The sequence below is a fragment of the Anomaloglossus baeobatrachus genome, chromosome 5 (assembly GCF_048569485.1).
Source record: "Anomaloglossus baeobatrachus isolate aAnoBae1 chromosome 5, aAnoBae1.hap1, whole genome shotgun sequence".
In the NCBI taxonomy this organism is placed as follows: domain Eukaryota; kingdom Metazoa; phylum Chordata; class Amphibia; order Anura; family Aromobatidae; genus Anomaloglossus; species Anomaloglossus baeobatrachus.
The window spans coordinates 493,150,628-493,161,667 of NC_134357.1; the positions used below are offsets into that span (position 1 = coordinate 493,150,628).

The following is an 11,040-nucleotide window of genomic DNA, read 5'->3' on the forward strand; positions in this document are numbered from 1 at the left end:
TCCTTCCAATGGGCACTTCAGGTTTACAGGCCCTCATGCACGTCTCTATCCAGGGACAATGTGGAGCCTCCCAATTTTTGGCTGCCCTGCCTAAGGGCTATACTACAATAGACCCACTTCCTTCCAATGGGCACTTCAGGTTTACAGGCCCTCATGCACGTCTCTATCCAGGGACAACGTGGAGCCTCCCAATTTTTGGCTGCCCTGCCTAAGGGCTATACTATAATAGACCCACTTCCTTCCAATGGGCACTTCAGGTTTACAGGCCATCATGCACGTCTCTATCCAGGGACAACGTGGAGCCTCCCAATTTTTGGCTGCCCTGCCTAAGGGCTATACTATAATACACCCACTTCCTGACAATGGGCACTTCAGGTTTACAGGCCATCATGCACGTCTCTATCCAGGGACAATGTGGAGCCTCCCAATTTTTGGCTGCCCTGCCTAAGGGCTATACTACAATAGACCCACTTCCTTACAATGGGCACTTCAGGTTTACAGGCCCTCATGCACGTCTGTATGCAGGGGCATTGGTGAACCTCACAATTTTGGACTGCCCTGGCAAAGGAAAATACTACAAAGACTCACTTCCTCAAAATGGGCACATTAGACTCAAGAGGCCTTCATGTACGTCTCTTCTCAGGGACATCGGAGTGCCACACAATGTTTTCACGTAAAATCTTTCATGTATTAATCTCAAAAAGTAACATACACCAGCTCTATCTCACTATTGGGTATGTGCCCTTAACATTTCTGCCATGAAAAATCATTTTGGGGTCATTTTGGAAGGTTTTCTGGTGAGTCCGTAAAAATGGCGTGAAACGCGGACAAAATTGTTCACAGCTGTGACTTTTGAGTGATAAATGCTTCAAGGGGTCTTCCCCATGCTGTTGCCATGTCATTTGAGCACTCTTCTGAGACTTTTGTGACATTTTTAGGGTTTCTACATGCTGCCGGGGGGTCATTTCACAAAAATACTCGGGTCTCCCATAGGATAACATTGGGCTCGTTGCTCGGCCCGAGTACACGAGTATCTTGGGAGGCTCGGCCCGAGCTTCGAGCACCCGAGCTTTTTAGTACTCGCTCATCACTACTGTTTATTCCTATCATGCATTGGTTTTTGGTGTTTTCTTTGAGCAATGATGATGGCTTTAGTGGTCTGTTGGCTCCCCCTCCTGGAGGAAGAGTTTGCTTGCTCTTGGACATTCTAAAAGAGAGGTCATGATAGACATATTTAGCTTCTGAGCACAATTGGGGACAGTCATGGGTGATGAATGATTTGCAACCTGCTGCGAAGCCTGATACCGCAATATAAGGAACGTCAAATACTAAGAAAGGGCGGCCTATGAAAGAATTACTACTTTCATTAAGTACACTTAAACGGCTAATTGGGAATAGAAAAACTGTAAAAAGCCCTCTGAGAAAGCCCCCCTCTAACCTTTGTTAGTAAGCTTTTCTGTAGTCTGCCTGTTGATGTATTTTCCGTTTGAACTGTGCACAACATGAAGAGACGGAACACTGGCGGCTTGTCACAATGCCCCCGCTGACATCACAATAGCGCTGCTGCCTAGAAAACAAGCTGCGCAGCAGAAGTTGTTCTTTGGGTGGGAGGGTGGGCTAGTGGAAGGAGGGGGCAAGCTCTTTTTTTCCCGGGTGGTAGGGGGATGACAGGAGAAGGGATGCGGGTGGTGAGAAGGGTACAGAGGGCAGGGTTTGGGGGCTGGGAAGGAAAGGGAAAAGATTAGGGTTTGGGGATGATGAAAGGGCTTTCTACGGGTAAGGATGGCAAAGGGTGGCAGTGACGGAAAGTCAGGCAACCTGTCCTGTCCGTCTTTTTGTATCATGAATTGAAAAGACTGCAAGGGGGAGGGGAGTTGCTTGCGCCCAAAAGGAGGAGTTATTCAGATTCATTGCAGTGGGCGGCGGCTGCAAAACGCACCATTCTTCTTGTTTTTGCTCTGCAAAGCAGCCTTTTCAAGGGTTGGCTTGGGTGACAAAATGTCTTGTGTAGGCGTGGGTTTGTCTCCCTCTCGCTCTCTCTCCCTAAGATGTGTCCGGCATAGGCCAGGGTGCCACTCGAGGCCCAAACCAATTCTGGTTATCGCTTCTCGGCCTTTTGGCTAAGATCAAGTGTAGTATCGTTCGAAAAGGTGGTTTAAGGCTCCGGCCACCTTAGTACAATGATGCAATGCACACTGGAAGGTTGCGCTTGTTAGTACTTTGGGAGGATAGTATATCCATCTAGAGTAAACCATGGCCCTACCAGGATCGAGGCTATTAGACTGAGTAAGTGTGGGGGTTATGGTGCAATGTGCCCCAGGAATGGACACCCTGGAGGGAGTCTGAACTTGCTAGGTTGGGACCCTGGTAAGCCTCAGACTCTGTCGCACGCCGCGCCTTGCCTATTCATACTTTCCAAGCATATTGCCCTATCCCGGCCTTCTGGCTAAGAAGGGAAATTTTTATAATCCCGGTCGGAGGTCCGGTCAGCTTTGGGCTGAGAAACCAACACCTGGTTGGAGGTCCGGGTCAGCTTTGGCTGAGAAACCAACACCCGGTTGGAGGTCCGGTTAGCCTTAGGCTGAGAAACCAACACCCGCTTGGAGGTCCGGTCAGCCTTGGGCTGAGAAACCAACACCCGGTTGGAGGTCCGGTCAGCCTTGGGCTGAGAAACCAACACCGGTTGACGGTCCGGGCAGTCTCGGCTGCGAAACCAACGACTAGTAGCTCCCTACTCCACTTGGGTAAGATGCCTCGGTGGACGCTGGGAGCAACAACAAGGCTCAACCAGGCTTCGGCTTGGGGAAGCACCGAAGATCCCTGACCCTCGCTGTGGCCTTCTGGCTCGGAGGGACGGGGTTGATTTTTGGAGATCCTCTTCTCACGGAGGGGTCCACACGAATCCTAGCCTTTGCACTGTTTTTGGTGTGACTTCGGTCATGCATTTTTGCGGTGCTTTGGAAAGCTTCATTAAATCAAAAATCTGTTCTTATCAGTTTAATATCTGATACGTCCCCTATCTGGGGACCATATATTAAATGGATTTTTAGAACAGGGAGATGGAAAAAGAGCTTGCTCTGTCCACTCCACGCATTGACCTGGTATTGCAGTACCTCCAGGACTGGTGCACCCCTTCTTAACCCAGTTTCCAAAAGCAGAACTCGATTCACCTGATTCATATTAGCCCGATTAATGAATTGGAAGAAAGCATACAACTTCATATGCACCTCAATTTGGCCCATTCACTTTTCACACTTCATCCTTTTGTTTTTTATCTTTCACACTTTTTACTTGCTTTATTCATCCAAATAGCAAACTAATCACCACTCAACCTGACCAACTCGGCTATGTCCCGTGCTGCAGTATCTTGTTCTCCGTCGTATCTAGATCATTTGCAATTGAATGGAATAGATCCCTTTTGGACAAAGTGGATTCAGCTGCTGATGCTGCTGCAATGACCACAGGAGTGAGAAGATCTAGAATTGGCATCTGGTGCGATCTCTCCGCTTCCACTCCAAATAAAGTTACCTGTTTATTCCTATCATGCATTGGTTTTTGGTGTTTTCTTTGAGCAATGATGATGTCTTAAGTGGTCTGTTGGCTCCCCCTCCTGGAGGAAGAGTTTGCTTACTCTTGGACATTCTAAAAGAGAGGTCATGATAGACATTTAGCTTCTGAGCCCAATTGGGGACAGTCATGGGTGATGAATGATTTGCAACCTGCTGCGAAGCCTGATACCGCAATATAAGGAACGTCAAATACTAAGTATGGGCGGCCTAGGAAAGAATTACTACTTTCATTAAGTATACTTAAACGGCTAATTGGGAATAGAAAAACTGTAAAAAGCCCTCTGAGAAAGCCCCTCTCTAACCTTTGTTAGTAAGCTTTTCTGTAGTCTGCCTGTTGATGTATTTTCCGTTTGAACTGTGCACAACATGAAGAGACGGAACACTGGTGGCTTGTCACAATGCCCCCGCTGACATCACAATAGCGCTGCTGCCTAGAAAACAAGCTGCGCAGCAGAACTTACTCTTTGGGTGGGATGGTGGGCTAGTGGAAGGAGGGGGCAAGCTCTTTTTTTCCCGGGTGGTAGGGGGATGACAGGAGAAGGGATGCGGGGGGTGAGAAGGGTACAGAGGGCAGGGTTTGGGGGCTGGGAAGGAAAGGGAAAAGATTAGGGTTTGGGGATGATGAAAGGGCTTTCTACGGGTAAGGATGGCAAAGGGTGGCAGTGACGGAAAGTCAGGCAACCTGTCCTGTCCATCTTTTTGTATCATGAATTGAAAAGACTGCAAGGGGGAGGGGAGTTGCTTGCGCCCAAAAGGAGGAGTTATTCAGATTCATTGCAGTGGGCGGCGGCTGCAAAACGCACCATTCTTCTTGTTTTTGCTCTGCAAAGCAGCCTTTTCAAGGGTTGGCTTGGGTGACAAAATGTCTTCTGTAGGCGTGGGTTTGTCTCCCTCTCGCTCTCTCTCCCTAAGATGTGTCCGGCATAGGCCAGGGTGCCACTCGAGGCCCAAACCAATTCTGGTTATCGCTTCTCGGCCTTTTGGCTGCGATCTGGTGTTGGTAATTCTGCTAGCATCTGGTTGTAGCACATTAGGTGTCTGGGGTACCCCGCCTTTTGGCCTTAGGTGCGGGTCCCACTCTTGTAGTGGGATCCAATCCTCTGCTGCTTTTGGGAGGTGGGCTTAGTCCCCAGACAACGAGTTGCGATCGCTCATCTGGATTATCTTTGGATTTTCCAGTGAGTATTTTGTTGCGGAAAATCCCCCGTTGCCATGGATGCGGATCCTGGCGACATTCCCACCTATGCTCGCCTAAAGCATACGGTACGGGTATACTTCGATAAAGGAGGGAGTGATGGTCGTGGCCTAAGATATGTCGCGGGAGAGGTGCTTGAACGCACCTTCTCAGTGCGTAAACAGGAAATCTTGGCCATCCAGGACTACCCTCGACGAGGTGTGTTCGATATTACCTTTACAGGAGAGGGTATCCACCGAGATTTCTGTACTAAAACTAAGGATCCGGATGTGATTTTCCAAAAGAAACCATCCCTTAAAGGTATAACTATTGTAGAACACAAAATTGACGATGTAAAGACTCTTATTGTTAAAATTTACTCCCCTTATGTGACTGAGACTGAAATTACTTCATTCCTTAATAACTTTTTTTCTAAGGTGGTATGTCAAGGGAAGGTAATGAATGAATGTGGCATATGGAGTAGTAAATGGAGGTATGTTGTCACTTGTATTAAGGACCCTACGGTAGCAGGAGGTATACGTTTACCGCCAGCCCGTTTTAAAATAGGTAATACGAATGGCGACCTTTTTTTTAATGGTATGCCTCCCTTTTGTCGCAAATGTAAAAAATATGGACATTCTGATTGTGATGTGACTTGTGTTTCTTGTGGAGGTAAAGATCAAAAGACTGATAAATGTCCAAAAGGAAGCATATGTACTAATTGTATGTCAAACACTCACTCTTTTTTTAAATGTCCCTACAGGAATGTCTGGGGAAAATCACGAGTGGAGAAGCCCTCGGCCCCTGACCAACCCTCGGCTGGTTCGGACAGGCCTGTGGGAAAGGAGGATGGAGAGAGAGCCGGAGATGAGCCAAGCAAACAAACTCAGGCTGCAGAAGGCGTCCCCGTGTCGGATGAAATGGCGAAGGAAAGGAGGGAACGGCAGGGCAGAAGGCCGGAGGCGGCCTCCGTAGAGAGGCCAGAAGTATCTGCCAAAGGCCAATCCTCGTCTTCGTGTACTCCCGGGATGACTCCCAGATGCCAGACTTCTGGGCCGAAGAGACGTAAGTTGCAGGGGTCTCAGACGGAACCTGAGGTAGTACCCCCTCCGGACCCTCCGGATGATGGTGGGAACCCAATGGCGTGTCAGCAGGAGGGAGTTACCCTACCCTCTTCAGAAATGGAGATGGGGACTGGGGTGGCTGCCTTTGTGATCCCGGAGACCCCGGTCAATGTGCTGATTACACCCGAGGCGCGTGTGCTCGATGAGACTCTCCCTGACCATTCCCTTAAAGGAGATGGGATGGAGTGTCTGGAGCAGGGAGACGGGTCAGCTGACCAGATGCAAATTACTAGAATGAGAACTCAGTTTGTCCCGGGAGGTGTGCAGCCTGAGACGTTAACCAATGGGGAGTCCTCAGATACGGACTCCTTGCAAACGGTCATCTCCGACGATCTATCCTACTCTGAAGGAGAAGTCTGAACCAGCTGAGGTAAGAGTTTAGAAATATTTAATTTCCTTCTTCTTTTCTCTTATGGCAGGGGTCAAGGGTGTGTCTCTAAATGTGAGAGGGCTTAAAACACAGGCAAAAAGAGTGGCGTTGTTTGATTTTCTTACTACTCTGACTGCAACTGTATTCTTTTTACAAGAGTGTTCTATATCACACAGTTTAAATTACCATGAGTATCAGAAAGATTGGACGTATGGACCCTCAGTGTGGTCGGGGTCAAATGGGTCCAAGTCAGCAGGGGTCGCCATTCTTTTTAGGGGGAATGCTTTTATTGATTCTGTTCAAGAGATTTTACCTGGCAGAATTTTATTAGTTCAAGCTGTTATTGATGGTTACAAATGGCAATTTTTAAATTTTTATGGATCCGCAGACAAGCAAGAAAGAGCTGAAATGCTAGATATGTTACCCTTATTTCTTAATGACTCTACCCCGATGGTCTTAGCAGGTGATTTTAATTGCATTCTCGGTGGTGAGAAAAGATTTTCCAGCGCAACAAGCAGAAATTATGATAAAACTTCTTTTATGCTTAGAAACATTGTGCTGGATTTTAGATTAAACGATGTTTTTAAGGAATGTAATAGAGATTTACCATTGCAGGACTGGGTGACATGGAGTAATGTTAACTGTAGCTCCAGGATTGATTTTATTTTCTGCTCAAAGTCCGTGCTGCCTTTTAAATGTGAGCTTCTAACTAATGCATTTTCTGACCATAAATTATTATCCTTTCATGTAAAACATGATGATCTTTTTAAAAAAGGGAAAGGTTCTTGGAAGTTAAATATCTCCCTTTTAGAAGACCCTCAAATTTTAACTGATTTTACTAATTTCTATTTATATTTTAAGAGAATAAGAGACCCTCGTATTCCCATCAGCAGGTGGTGGGAAAAAAATGAAAAAAAATATAAAAGATTTTTTTATTAAGGCAGGAGCACAGAAGGTTAAGGAAAAGAGAGAATTTTATACCCAACTTACTACCAGGTTACAAACCTTATATAAATTAAGAAATAATGATATGGATGTGGAGAAAGATATTAGTGACCTAAAAAATGAAATCCACCACACACTAGAACAAAAAGGGAAAGAGCTTATTTTTCATGCTAAGGTTAAACATATTGAAAATAATGAAACTTGTTCGAGGTATTTTTTTAAATGTATGGTGGAAAAGCGGCTTTTTATCAACTCTATGGAAGGTGAACAAAATATAGAGGGGATTTTAGCCAAAGTGTATGAGTATTATTCTGAGCTTTTTAACACAAAAAATATTGATAATTGTTTTACAGAAAGTATTTTAGATGACATCTCCATCAGTCTTGATCCTGTTTCACAAGATTTTTTAATACAGGACCTGAGTGAGGAAGAGGTATCAGACGCTGTGGGGAGTTTTAAGGCTGGTAAAGTACCGGGACCCGATGGTATACCTATAGAGTTTTATTCCACCTTTTATGACATTTTACAAGAGGATTTGTTTTCTGTTTTTAGTGAGGTTTTTAGAACAAAAATTCTCCCCACCTCATGGAGGAGGGGTGAGGTTTCCCTCATACATAAAATAGGAGACAAATCTAGTCTAAAAAATTGGAGACCTATCACTCTTTTAAATTGTGATTACAAAATACTGGCAAAAATATGTGCAACTAGATTGAAAAAAGTGATAGAGAATATAATCCATATAAATCAAGTGTGCGGTATACCGGGAAGGAGTGTGTGGGAAAACTTAAATTTAATCAAAGATGTGATTGATGACACAAAGTCAAGGGGGAGTCAGTTGGCGGTCCTGTCCTTAGACTTCGAGAAAGCCTTTGGCAGAGTGTCACATCAGTTCCTATTTAAGGTTTTATCACGCATGGGAATACCTGTAGGATTTGTATTGTCTCTTAAAGCATTTTATCACAATTGTACTAGTAAAATTTTAGTTAATGGTTTTAAAATGAAGGAGGTGGTTTTAAACTCTGGGGTTAAACAAGGTTGCCCATTGTCCCCTTTATTATTTGTGTGTACACTTGAACCTTTACTTTGTGCTTTAAGGAGAGATAAGCAGATCCGTGGAATCCCGTTGCCGGGGGGAGGTGGTTTGGAAGCTAAGGTAACGGGCTACATGGATGATGTGGTGGTAATTTGTAAAGATGCTCTGTCTATTAGGAATAGAAGGAAAAGCCGGATGCACAGCTGAATTCAGTAAAAAGCTGGGTGCTGCAGCCTGCATGAAACAAGGATTGGGAGAACAAGGAAAAGCTCATGCAAAACCGGCGCACAACCCAATCATATAAATTAGTCAGTGACTGGTTCATATAATTATAAACGCGTATCGCTGCGGACAGCTTCATCAGGGGAGGGTGTGAGTTGGACCATGTGGAGGGATATATATAGGAACCTTAATCATCTAATTAAAAACAAGTGGTAAAGAGTGAACACATCATTCGTAGTTGCTAAGGATGCTACACATAAACATACCATTGGTGGTTGCTCTGGAGATTAAACATGCACAGCATAGATATACCATCGGTGGTTACCATGAACGCTGTATGTGCACGGAGCTGGGCGCTGCCATAACCGGATATGATGTCATATCCGGAATCCCAGTATCCGGAGATTACACCCGTGCAGCCGCTTAGAAAGAGAGAATAATAGCCCGATGGGCACAATGGGGGTCACAGGGATCCAGTGCGTCCTGAATCCATGTGGCAAAGACATTTTCAAACAGCATGCAGAGACATCGTAATAACCGCGACCGAAAATGATGTCATATGCAAACGGAGTGGTCTCCCTATCCAAAACGTCCCCCAATGCACTTATTGAGTAGACTCAATTGATGCCAGATGGATAAGTAATTCCACCTAGTACTGTGGGACTTTCACTGGCATGGGACACATAGAAGCGGAGATTTCTCAGCCCGGCTTCTTAGAGATGGGGTTTACATACTGTGGTATTGGTACCTATCTATTTGATGTTATATATACATAGAACAATAACTATTTATAAATAATGGCAGTATGTAATACTACTATGTGTGTGTTTGTCCATATGGATCATGATTCAGTGACATCTTTGATGGATTTTCCCTCTTTTGTGATTGGGGAACCACATTTAAAAAAGAAAAAAAGGGGGTCACCCCGTTTTTGAATGCGCTGTCACATGGAGACACCATGTATCTACAATAGGCCCATATCATGTGTTCTTATTCTTTTGTGGTCCCACAGTACTAGGTGGAATTACTTATCCATCTGGCATCAATTGAGTCTACTCAATAAGTGCATTGGGGGACGTTTTGGATAGGGATTATATGTAAATCCGCAATTGCGGTACTAAAGGGAAGGATGTGTAAAAGTAAAGAGGGGAGAAATCCCGCTCTGAATGATATATCACATGGGGATTCATGCACATATGATAAATCCACATTTTTGTGGTATGAACTTGTGGTTACATCAGGCAGGTGATACCAGGCATCTAATGGATAATGTGAATTAGTACATAGGGGCGGGATTCAGCCCCGAATGACTAATCATATGGGAATTCAAATACAGATAATAAACCCACGTTTTGTGGTGGTTACTGATGATTACATTAAGCAGGTGATACCACACATTATTGGAGAATGTGTATTGATACTATGGATATGGGTAGGATTTATTGCCAATCGTGATGCACTTGGATGGGCTCTATTGCCCTTGAGCATGCGCACCCATATAGTGGACTAACTGTTGTCCGATTGGAGCCCACATGATAGATGCACGGTCTACGCTGTGCTGTGGACATCTCCTATGGGCCTCTAGTGAGCATGCGCAGGACTCTGAGACCACTCCGTTTGCATATGACATCATTTCCGGTCGCGGTTATTACGATGTCTCTGCATACTGTTTGAAAATGTCTTTGCCACAAGGATTCAGGATGCACTGGATCCCTGTGACCCCCATTGTGCCCATCGGGCTATTATTCTCTCTTTCTAAGCGGCTGCACGGGTGTAATCTCCGGATACTGGGATTCCGGATATGACATCATATCCGGTTATGGCAGCGCCCAGCTCGTGCACATACAGCGTTCATGGTAACCACCGATGGTATATCTACGCTGTGCATGTTTAATCTCCAGAGCAACCACCAATGGTATGTTTATGTGTAGCGTCCTTAGCAACTACGAATGATGTGTTCACTCTTTACCACTTGTTTTTAATTAGATGATTAAGGTTCCTATATATATCCCTCCACATGGTCCAACTCACACCCTCCCCTGATGAAGCTGTCCGCAGCGATACGCGTGGGGCCGGCCACGCTCCCCCTGGTGTTGCCATGACTTCATGTTTATGCTCTATACATGGGTAGTGTATTTTGATGAATAACTAGGTGATGATTATTCATTGTATAACCTTGCTGTGTTACCATCAGGTCTCATTGTCTGACTCTGATGAGGTATATCTAACAGGATACTTGGGATATCATTGCCACCCCTTTTAGGGCCTATTATCCACAGCCCTGTTCCTATGATCACTCAGATCCCACTACTATGAGGTGTACTGTGTATACATGATGAATTCTTGATATGTATATACTGAAATATTGGGGTTCATGTATTGTCATCATTTACCTGTTCACACATTGAATTCATGCGCTGTGTAATCATTATTGATAGATATACATGAGTCAGTTATATATTTTTCATTCTTTATCACATGCTGACCTTTTCATGTATTCATGTTGGCAATTTTCCATTTGATTCCAGAGGGAACGTGTCCTTACCTGTGCTATTCTGCACAATTTTAATTGATTTTATCATGTTTTTTGTAGTGTGTGTTTT

General features: G+C 44.9%; 1 non-coding gene and 1 pseudogene across 1 annotated transcript; both read left to right on the forward strand.

The window, feature by feature from the left end:
- The first annotated feature begins 2,100 nt into the window (after positions 1-2,100).
- LOC142313471 (U2 spliceosomal RNA) lies at positions 2,101-2,257 on the forward strand (annotated as a pseudogene).
- A 682-nt stretch (positions 2,258-2,939) lies between these two features.
- Positions 2,940-3,135, forward strand: LOC142313391 (U2 spliceosomal RNA). Its single transcript, XR_012754436.1, has one exon. It is a non-coding gene; the product is annotated as a U2 spliceosomal RNA (small nuclear RNA).
- Positions 3,136-11,040: the final 7,905 nt, after the last annotated feature.